Source organism: Peromyscus leucopus, chromosome 4 (assembly GCF_004664715.2).
Source record: "Peromyscus leucopus breed LL Stock chromosome 4, UCI_PerLeu_2.1, whole genome shotgun sequence".
Classification (NCBI taxonomy): domain Eukaryota; kingdom Metazoa; phylum Chordata; class Mammalia; order Rodentia; family Cricetidae; genus Peromyscus; species Peromyscus leucopus.
This window is the reverse complement of record NC_051066.1, coordinates 130,461,445-130,473,309: the sequence shown is the minus strand read 5'-3', so window position 1 is coordinate 130,473,309 and position 11,865 is coordinate 130,461,445.

Here is an 11,865-nt window from a genome sequence, read left to right as displayed (position 1 = left end):
GTTGGATGTTGGATGGGGCACAGGGTGTGACCCTGAGTTCAGTAACAGAATGAGGCATGAATGGTGTTAGTGGTTTCTCATGGCTCTGGTTGTATTTAATAAGTCCCTGTCTGGAGGGAAGCCTGACTCCTTTCTGCCTCATCTCTCATCTTGTGGTTCTCAAGCTTCCATGCCTGTTTCCTGGGTGTGAGGTTTCCCTTCCACTTCCAAAGAAGTCTGTGGGGCTCCCATCCTTGCAGGGTCTGCCATTTCCCTGCCCATAATGTCATAGGGTCTGGTGTGATCACAGGTCCAACAAGGATGGGGTTAATCCCCTGTCCATGATGTCACAGGGTCTGGTGTGATCATAGGTCCAAAGAAGGATGGAAGGATGGGGTTAATCCCCTGTCCATGATGTCACAGGGTCTAGTGCAATCACAGGTCCAATAAGGATGGGGCTATTTGACTGGAGGTCACTCATGCCTGTTCTGGCTCCTCACAGGCTGGGCATAGAGCGGTCTTCTTATCATCCTGCTTGGCCCTTCGAACAGCCTCTGCATGCCCATCCATTGCAGGGCTTTCCCCAGCCACACTGGTCCTTGCTCTAAACCTCAACTGCTGCTCCCCCTCCAAAGGCTCCAGTGTTGTTGGTCTTGGTGAAATGTCAGATGCAAAGAACAGTTGGCAGCTGACCTTTTCTTACTGGGCAGAACTCAGAGTGCTACCCATGATGCTTAGTAGAAGATGGAACCTAAGTGTTCTGAGTCTTATTTTTTTTTTTTTTTGGACATTTGAGGGAAATTGAACCCTGTTTTTGATGACCGTTGTGTCACCTCTCAGTGATTAGACCTCTTGATTTAATGTCCCCAGTTGTTGTTTTGGAGCCAAACAACTTATGGCAGAGGTGGGGAGTGGCACATCAGGAGGCAGTCTGTGTGGCCCCTGGCCCTCCTGGTTCTTAGGAGGTGGGGCAGCCATTGAATTCTGCTAATCCAGGATGCATGGAATATGTCATGCAGGGCAGGTTTCCTAACTGGGGACAAAGGGATGAGAAAGGCCAGCTTGTCTCAGACACTAAGTGGTTTTACCTGCCGATGTGCCTTTGAAGGGAGAGCCTTTCAGGGCTGTCCAGGGCTGACATGAGATCACAGTTGCCTGTGATAAGTAAGGTAGGTGCCAACTCTTAATGGCCTCTGTGTGAAGAGATGGCAGTGGGCCATGTTGAGCCAAAGGTGCCCTGTTGACACAGGCATTTGATTTCCACCTTTGACAGCTGTGTCTTTGATCACCCACAGTGCACACACTGGTGGACAGGCTTACACTTCTGTCTTCTCATGTGCTGGTCTACATTTGGTCTCTTGCAAGTAGAAACTGAGTTGGGCCTTTTGTGTTATTGTGTCTGTGGTGTGATCAGTTGTGATCTTTGGGAATCCAAGGTCACAGGGTCTTTTCCTGGGTTCTTTATGTCTCTGAACCTTCTGAATTTGCAGGTAAAGTGTGGTTTTGTCTGCAGAGGTGATGTGCTCCCAATGAGGTCTCAGTTCAGTTTTTCTAGTACTAGGCATTGAACCTAGGGTCTTAGATATACTAGGTGTGTACTCAACCACCAGCCATATCCCAAGTGTTTTAATTAATGTTTGTTCTTTTAACTTAGTATTGTTATTTAAAAAATTTAAATGAATTTATTTCATGTTTATGAGGTTTTAGTTTCATCTATGCATGTGATTATGTGTGCTTGTTGGCCATGGAAGTCATAAGAGTGGTTTGGATCTACTTTAACTGAAGTTATAGATGGTTGTTAGTCACCGTGTGGGTACTGGCAACTGAACTTTGGTCCTCTACAAGAGCAACAAGTGCTTTTAACCACTGAGCCACTTTGCAGCCCACTCAGTCTTTAATTTTTTTTTTAAGCTTGGTGTCATTTAACTCAGACTAGTCTCAAACTTGTTATCATAGCTGATGGTGACCCTGCTGTGGGATGTTCTGTATGTCCTGTGGGAGCCCTTCTTGGGTTCTTTGTGGCGTTACCCAGCAGGTCCGCATAGAGGATGATTAGGACTATGGGCCTGAGTGCAGGTGTCTGAGATGGTCTGCACTTGGCTGTGCTGGGGGATGGTCTGTATGTCAAGTTGCTCTGATTGGTCAATAAATAAAACATGATTGGTCGTGGCTAGGCAGGATGTATAGGTGGGACTAACAGAGAGGAGAAATAAAAGAACAGGAAGGCAAGAGACACTGCAGCCGCCGCCATGACCAGCAGCATGTGAAGATGCCGGTAAGCCACCAGCCACGTGGCAAGGTATAGATTTATGGAAATGGACTAATTTAAGCTATAAGCACAGTTAGCAAGAAGCCTGCCACGGCCATACAGTTTGTAAGCAATATAAGTCTCTGTGTTTACTTGGTTGGGTCTGAGCGGCTGTGGGACTGGCGGGTGACAAAGATTTGTCCTGACTGTGGGCAAGGCAGGAAAACTCTAGCTACATGACCCGGAACTCCTGAACTTCGTGTCTACACTTTCCCAGAGTAGTGATTACATCTGTGTCTATCACACACTGCTTACTCTACCTCAACTTTGAGAAACAGTCTAAATAAGTTATGCATGGTGGACTTGGTCCTTTCTGCCTCAGTTTCTATGATGGCTGAGATTACTTGGTCTTAATGAGTTTCTTCATGTATTTTGTGATTTACTAATTGTGACGATCCCGTAGTTTAGAAGGAGGTAAGATTTCTGACCACAGTTTTTGGGGCCAAATACACCCAGAAGTGAGTTGTGGTTGAGCTGCTTACAGGCTACATGGCCTTGGGCTATTAATCTTCTGTGCCTTAGTTTCTTCATCCTACTTGTGTGTGAGCTCCTCTCTCTTAGGATTTTCTTGGATTAAATTAGATGAAACACATCAAGCAGCTGGTAGCATGACCGATACATGTTAGTAGCTATACTTTTATTTCTTTTCCCCCATGAACTAAAAAAAATATTTTATGTGTGTGAGTGTTTGATTTAATGTACATCTATGCACTGCATATGTACCTGGTATTTGTGAAGGTCTTAAGAAGGCTTTGGATCCCCCAGAACTGAAGTTATAGAAAGTTGTGAGCCATGGGGAGAATGTTGGGAATGAAACCTAGGTCCTCTGAAGAGCACTCAGTGCTCTTGACTCCTGAGCCTGTTCTCCAGAACCTGTCATTTTTTCTTCCTTATCTCCCTCCTCACCCTCTTCTTCCTCCTCCTCATCCTATATCTTTGCATTTGCTACACTCAGGTTTCCCCTGAAACTTTTGTTAGATTTTATATTATTTAATTAGCAGATCTGACTCTGTGTTTCTATTATTAAGACCAATTAGAATTTGTGCTACAGTCCTGACCTTCCATAAAGGCAACACGGGCTGTTCCCAGGTTACTTGGCCTGAGGGTTGCCATGTGCACATGGCCTTCTGAATATCAATTCTATTCTGAGGTCAGTGCACAGGTGGCCTCCTGGCTACTAAGGAAGCACTGGATAACAGTGTGTCAAAGGGATCCAATCATGTCTGACATTAGGGAGGACTCTGGGTATTCATCCTGCATTGGAGGGCAGTTTGTGGGCAGCCCCTGGACACTGAGCTTTTTCTGGATGGAAGTATGAGGGTAACATTGTGGATATTGGAACTACCCTGAGGATAGTTTTTCAGCAGCTTCCTATGTATAGGGGATACCCTGGGAGCATCATGTGGAAGCTTACCTGGGTATTAATTCTTCACTATGGTCAGACTGGGCATGGTCACATGGCTTCTGGATCTTCCCTGAGGTCAGTATGCAGTTATCCACGTGGGTACTTGTTCTGTCCCAGGAGCAATGTACAAGGCCCTCCTGAGTACTGGAACTTGCTAGTTCTAGTTCTAGTACTTCTCAGGCAGTCCAATCGGAAATCTATATATCCAGGAATGAGCTCAGACTAGACCGTAGAAGGATTTCTGAGAGTGAGGTAAAAGCCAGCATTCCTTAAGAACTTGTAAAATCAGTTCCTATCTGCCAAAAGGAGTCTTTCCCCTTACCTCTGGCAGAAGGGACATATGGCTTCATTGAAATATATCTGTGGCTGCATATCAAAGCCCATGCCAGCTTTCAGGCTCTCCCAGTGCCTACTCACAAGTACCCTGAGTACAGTATATAACATTTCAGTGCCCCCATGCCAGCATCCTAGTCCTTTTCACCTTCCCAGGCTTCTCTTCCTTCACATACTAGTTTGTTCTCATCATAATAGTGCCCCTCCCCCACTTCCCGTCCCTGCTCTTCTCCCTTCTTTTGCAGGTAGCCCTGGTCATGCCCAGTCTGTTTCTCTATATCTCTGCTCTGGACTCTTCCAGATGCCTCTGGATATTTCCTCTCTGTTATTTACAATAAAACCTTCCTCTTAGCCATACGATGGAGCAGTCATGTTGGCATTTTCTTTTCTGTGCCTGCTGTGTGCAGAACTGCCTTGGGATCATTGTATGGTCGTCCCCTTGACTCGCCTGCCCTAGCTACAGTTGACCTCTTGGCTCTTGGGTCTCTGCTGAATTCAGCATATGGGCATTCCCATGGGTACTGGCCCTGCCCAAGATCAATGGAGGTGCCACACAAGGTATTGCTTCTTCCTTGGAACAGTCCTCTTAATATTGGGCCTGCATGGTGAAGTGTGTCCTGGGCTCATGCTTATTTGTGTGTATTTACCTCCTTGGAACTGGGTTTGCCCTTTAGTCCATGTGAGGGCACCCTCTGGGTATGGGGCCCATATTGTGGACAGCATGGGCTCAGTCCCTTAGACACCGGACATGCACTGGTTTCAATATACAAGCAGCCTTCTGTGTACTGGCTTGCCCTGAGGTCAGCACATGGGTGGCCTCTTGAGTATCTGGCCTGCATAGAGTGGCCATGTGTTGCTGACCCCTGACTATGTAGGCAACCTGTACTGGGCGGGCAGTGTGCTTTCAGTTTTCTGGGTGCTGGGCCTGCCCTGGTGGACACACGTATGTGGGTTTCTAGGTCTTGGATTTGTCTTTTGGTCAACAAGCATACAGCCTCTTGGTTTCTGAGCCTGCCCTAGAGGCAGCATGAGTCATGCCCTGGTTAGTGGTCCTCTGCCTGAATAGGTTGAAGGTGTGTATGATCTTCTGGACGCTTTCCTCAGATCAGCCTGTGAGCAGCTGCCTGGGTGATTCGGCTCTAGACCCCAAATAGCCTTCCTTGCCTTGTCCACTACTGAAGCTCTGCCGGCACAGGTACACCTTGCTGAAGCAGCAACACAGGCATAGTTTTTCTTGGTAACGTTTCCAGTTTCCTATTGGCCAAGTATGGCCAATGCTGGCTCACGGCCCACATGACTAGGAACTCATTGTAGGGGTTGAAGATAAGGATGAATAACCAGGAAGTGAGAGATTCAGGAGAAAGATGTGGTTACAAAGGTCAAGAAAGAAACTGGGGGATATCAGTCTCTTCTCCATCAGGATCCGGTCGGTCCTCAGTATCTGATAACACTGATGTAATGGGAGTGTCGTATTAAAATTTCCAGGAAGTATAGATAACAGAGGAGGGAGACAGGCACTCTAACTCAGACTACCGGAGTTAATTAAAGGTGTCTCCAACTGGTAGGTAGAGTTGACGTTAGAGAGGTCGTAATTGAATTGGTTGCTCCCAGTCAATTTTAAAAAAGATTTATTATCATTACTAATTTAAACTTTTTAGATTTATTTATTTATGTGCATGAGTGTTTTGTCTGCATATATGTAGTGCACCATGTGCATGCCTATGGATGGTTGTGAGCACCATGTGGGTCTTCTGCAAGAACAAGTGCTCTTAATGTCCGAGTCACTTCTCAAGCCCCTTATTATTTTTAGTTATATGTATGTGTGTATGTCTGTGCACATGAATGCAGGCGCCCTGGGAGGCCAGAGGCATCAGATCTCCTGAAGCTGGAGTTACATGAAGTAGTGACCCACCTGATATGAGTGCTAAGAACTAAATTTGGGTCCTCGGCAGGAGCACTAAGCACTCTTAACTGCTGGGCCATCTTTCTAGCCCCCAATATATATATAATTTGTTTTTTTCAAGACAAGGTTTCTCTGTGTAGCTTTGCGCCTTTCCTGGTACTCACTCTGTAGCCCAGGCTGGCCTCAAACTCACAGAGATCCGCCTGCCTCTGCCTCCCGAGTGCTGGGATTAAAGGCGTGCACCACCACCGCCCGGCCCCAACATATTTTTTAATAGGAAAATGTTTTTTTAATCTAAAGTGTTTGGATTCGAAAATAGGCATCCTGAGTGTCATGACCATACCTTCTGGCCCCAAAATAAAATATAAGTGTCCCACAAATGAAAATTCTTTTGGAAGACTTAAATAAGATTTGTCAACATAACAACTGGACTTTGTCATCAAATTTCTGACTGCCCTGGCATGGAGACATTTGTTGTCTTCTGGGGGTGGTGACCGCCCTTCAGGTGGTCTGCCCTGCCACCCTCTGGACTCTGAGGAAAGCCACTCTCTCATGGACGCTGGATGTGTGATACTTTCCTGTCCGCCTCCATCACCCCGTTTCCCCCTTTAACTGAGTCAGCCATTCAGTTAGGCCACTGTCTCCTCTTTTTATCAGTTTTCCAAAGAGGGAGAGCGAAGTGCTTTGAAGTCTGTACTTGAAATCTGTCTTAAGTGTTTCTTGTTAGTTCTGGGTTCCCGCCCTCCCCGGGTGAAGCCCCGAGTCTTCGTTTCCAGCCAGCTGTGGTTTGTCCCAGCGCTCCAGACCTCTGTGGCATCTCTGCAGCCCACCACTTTTGGATTTGTCTTTTTTCATGTGATGTTTGGGTTTGTTTTCTGTTCAGTGTGGTCAGGGTTGGGCTTCTGGTGCCACCGCCACTGAGCAGAGCGAACATTCTGATCACTGTTTCTACAGAGCTCAGAGCCAACTGTATAAATAGGCCATGAGATTACACAGTGTGAACAGCAGACACCCAGAAACCCTGACTTCCGTGTTTTCTCCATTTGAGTATTTTGTAATTTTTTTTGGAAGTATGTATGGACATGAATAAAACCAAGCCACACTACAAAATAACAAACAAAAAACCAAAGCAAAACCTCAAACATGTAGGTTTATTTTACCCAAGTTGTACTGAATAATGGAAAAAGTGAACACTTGAATTATTTTAGACATAAGAACTGGATTCAAAGAAGACAGGGATTCTGACCCGGTGTTAGGGAAATTCCCAGGAATCCACAAAGATGACCTCAGATTAGAGTCCTAGCAATAGTGGTGAAGGTGCCTGGACTGGCCTCTCCTGGTAATCAGATTGGTGAATACCCTAACTGTCATCATACATCATCCAGTAACTGATGGAAGCAGATGCAGAGATCTACAACTAAGCACCAGGCCGAGCTCTGGGAGTCCAGTGAGAGGGAAGAGGGATTATATGAGCAGGGGGTCAAGATGATGATGGGGAAATCTACAGAGACAACTAACCATGCTCATAGAAACCCATGAACTTTAGACCAACAGCTGTGTGTGGAGTCTGCATGAGACCAGACTAGGCCCTCTGCATACGGGAGACAGTTGTGTAGCTTGGTCTGCTTGAGGGGCCCCGGTAGTGTGATCAGGATCTATCCCTGGTGCATGAGCTGGCTTTCTGGAGCCCATTACCTATGGTGACACCTTGCTCACCCTTGATGCAGCAGGGAGGGGCTTGGTCCCGCCTTAACTGTACTAGGCTTAGCTGTCCCTTACCCTGTTAAGGAGAACTTACCCTGTTGGAGGAGGGGATAAGGGGTAGGGGTGGGTAAGACAGGAGTTGGGGGAGCAGGAAGAGAAATGAGAGGGGGATCTGTGGTTGATATGTAAAATGAATTAAAAAAAAGACAGGGATTCTGGGTAAGCAAGCAGTCATAATAAAACCATGATTAGTGAAAACCATGATTCTTTTTGTTTGTTTAAGAGAGAGAGTCTCTTTATGTAGCATGCAACACTATGTCTGCCCATAATGTTGTTCATTAAAACTAAGGTTGGCATTATTTAATCATGTAGGAACATACCAAGTAAAATACTAAATATCTTAAGCAAGTTGAAAAGATTTATTTATACAAGCATTTAAGGAGCATTAAAAAAACTAAAAGAATAATTCAGTTACTTGGGATATTCCATTGTTAATGTAGTTGAAACCAAAGATTTAGCAGAATTTGACAAATTATTAGTCTCATTTCTTTATTCAGTCATCCAAACTTAGAAATATATTTAAGTATTTGTTCATTAAAATGAGATCCATGATCTCTATGCAATTTAGCAGGAATGTCCCAAGTAGGAATCATTCTGTTAAAAAAATTATTTATTGGCTATGATCAAAAACACTAATGACAGTCTATGTTGGAAAGGATGTGGAGCAAGGGGAACACTCCTCCACTGTTGGTGGGAGTGCAAACTTGTACAACCACTGTGGAAATCAGTATAGCAGTTTCTCAGAAAATTGGGAATCAATCTACCTTAGGATCCAACCATACCACTCTTGGGCATATACCCAAGGGATGTTCAATCATACCACAAAAATACATGCTCAACTATGTTCATAGCAGCACTATTTGTAATAGCCAGAACCTGGAAATAACCTAGGTGCCCGTCAACTGAAGAATGGATTAAGAAGATATGGTACATATACACAATGAGTACTACTCAGCAGAGAAAAACAATGACATTATGAAATTTGCAGGCAAATGGATGGAACTAGAAAATATCATCCTGAGTGAGGTAACTCAAACCCAGAAGAACAAAAATGGTATGTACTCACTCATAAGTGGATACTAGATATAAAGCAAAGAACAATCAGACTGCAACCCACAGAACCAGGGAGTCTATATAGCAGGGGGGACCCTAGGATGACTGTGACTTATAATAAGTTTTGGTTTTATTCAATTACTGGGCAAGCCTCAATGAAACATTTCACTATTAGGATAAGAATTTGTACTGTATCAAGCTGATAATAGAAAAAAATAAATAAAAAAATCATATCTCTCTCTCTCTCTCTCTCTCTCTCTCTCTCTCTCTCTCTCTGTGTGTGTGTGTGTGTGTGTGTGTGTGTACGTGTACATGCACTGGAGCTGGAGTTTTAGGCAATTGTGAGCTGCCCAATGTGAGTGCTGGGAACTTAACACCAGTCCCCTACAAGATCAGTGAGTACTTATCACCACTTAGCCACCTCTCTAGCCCCAGGCATACTTCTTTTAAAGAGAATTTTTCCTGTTGATAAGGAAGTGGCTGTCTAGCAAATGAAAGCATAAAAAACATAAAACTAAAAATCTAACCACAGATTTAAAATCATTTAGTTAAAGAATAAAAAAAGTCCCTGCCTTTCTAAGTAAGTTATTTCTTTGTAAACATTACTAAGAGAAGAGCAATACTTAAGAACAACTTATTGTTGTAAACAGAATGAGGATAAGCTTTATCTCTAGGTATTGAGTTCTGACATTAAAAGTTCAACAACTCATTATTAATTGCCTTCATTGTTAGACGTGAAGGCACAGTGGAACCACTGAACTAGACCACTGCCTGTGTAGAAAGGAAGGTTTACTGGGGAGTTCAAAGCTACCAGGCTGTTTCTTGGGAGGCAGAGAGAGCAGCAATGGTGGAAAGAGCCTTGCCAGTTTTATGGGGTGCAGGTTGTGGTGGGCGGCAGTCAGAAAAGCCAGGTAGCTAGATTAGGGGAGGTATGGGTCAGCCAGAACAGCCTGTGTGAGACAGAAAGCCTGGGAATTTGGATCTGGTGTGAGCTTGTCTGAGTTAATAGGGAACTAGATGCCTGTTCCTGGAGGTAGTTGACTGTAGGGACAGATAAGGGAAGTAATGATTTCTCCCGACAATCAGAACCCTGCTTCCCAAGGTCTCTGAGGAATGCTGAGTTTAGGTTATTTTTATCTGCTAGCAATCCTCTGTTTACCCAGTCAGTCAAGCCTGAGCTGAGCCCAGACTGTCATTTAGGACACCATCAGCAGTAATGCCATTTTGGGGGCCCTCTTTGGACCTAACAGTTATCACCATGCCCATGTTCCTCAGTCTCAATCTCACTATCTTTCTTTTTTTAATTTAAATTTTTTAAATTCATTTTACATACCAACACAGATCCCCCTCTCATCCCTCCTCTTCTCCTCTCCCGTACCCTCTCTTCCCCCCACCCCAACCCACTCGCCATCCCCTCCTCCAAAAGGGTAAGTCCTCCCATGGAGGGGGGACAGTAAAGCCTGGGACATTCAGTTGAGGCAGGACCCAGCACCTCCTCACTGCACCAGGGTGAGCAAGGCGTCCCACGACAGGTAATAGGATCCAGAAAGCCAGCTCATGCACCAGGGATGGATCCTGGCCCCACTGCCAGGGGCCCCTCAAACAGACCACGCTACACAACTGTCGCCCGTATGCAGAGGGTCTAGTCCAGTCCCATGCAGGTTCCACAGCTTTGGGTCTAAAGTTCGTGAGTTTCTGTGAGCATGGTTCAGTTGTCTCTCTCGCTATCTTTCTACAGCATACTTTTGTCTTCTAACTTTGTTCTCATCCATTGCCATTTTGGAGCAAGCTTTACCTTATCACACTAAATCCTTTCTCATCCAAAGACATTTATTTCTCTTTTCATTGACCTTCTTTACCAGAAACACACTTAAAATACACTTTATATCTAGAACTCTTTTGTATCTTTTTAAATTGAATGGTGTTTACATCTAATTTTATTTCTAATAGTCATAAGTAAGGGCAGTATGTGGTCATCAATTTAAATACACTGTAAAAGAGAAGTTACTTTCATGACATAATCAAACACATGGGATTATTTGAAAATTTTAAGATGTCTTGGTATATCTTTGAGCAGGTTGTATAGTTTTTATCTTTATTTTATTTACTTATTTGTTATTGTTGTTTGGTTTTAGACAGGCTCTCACTATGTAGGTCTGGCTGTCTTGGAACTCACTAATGTAGACCAGGCTGGCTTTGAACTCACTGAGATCCACCTGCCTCTGGAGTGCTGGGATTAAAGGCATGCGCCACCACACCTGGCATTTGTATAGTGTTTAAAATGACATTACCTTAAAGTATTTGTATAAACACATACCAGTGGCTATACATGTATACTGTATGTACACATCTTCAGAATGACAGCTGGCAGTACACGCCAGCACATCGGAATAACATGTAATGTGATTACATCGACCACTGAGAGAGCCAAAGGATAGAGCAGAGGGTTTTGAGTAGTTTCTTAAGTTTTTTAGGGGCGCTTACTTGTGCAGGATGGAGGAATTCTGCCACCTGAGTGTTTTTACATCTTCCTCCCCTTCCCTCCAAAATAACTTGTCTTTTGTGGCTTGGCTGAGAACTGTGCTGCAGGTGGGTGGGGAAAGCAAGGGTTGGTCAAAGATTTATGTCTTTGGAGTGTGGCTTCTTGGGGTGCTGAGAGGACAAGAAAGAGGTACGGCCAAAGGCGTTTCTGCAGGCTAGAGAATGAGGGACTTCTTTGTGGGTTTTGTCTGGACTTGGTTTGAAAGCCAGTTTTACTTTGTTCACGTGTCGGCAGCAAGAAGGGGTAGGGTGGAGGGACTGGCGATTTGTGGTGGAAGCATAATGACTTCTTTCCATGAGGAGCAGAGCCTGGTTCCTATGTATGCAGTCCTACAGGCAGGTCTGGACAAGGCACCCATGTGGAGGGCCATGGGCCAGGAGACAAATGCTAGTGCTGGGCCATGGAAAAAGGAGTGGGGAGCAGAGGGAAGGGGGAAGATTGGACTAGGAAGCTCCCAGAGAGAAGGAAAATCACCCCGGGAAGGGATAAGACCATTTTTTTCTGTTCTTTTCTATCCACATCTCCAGTGCACAGTACCACAGGCGGTGATGGCTTGTCCTGACGGATCCAGTACCACA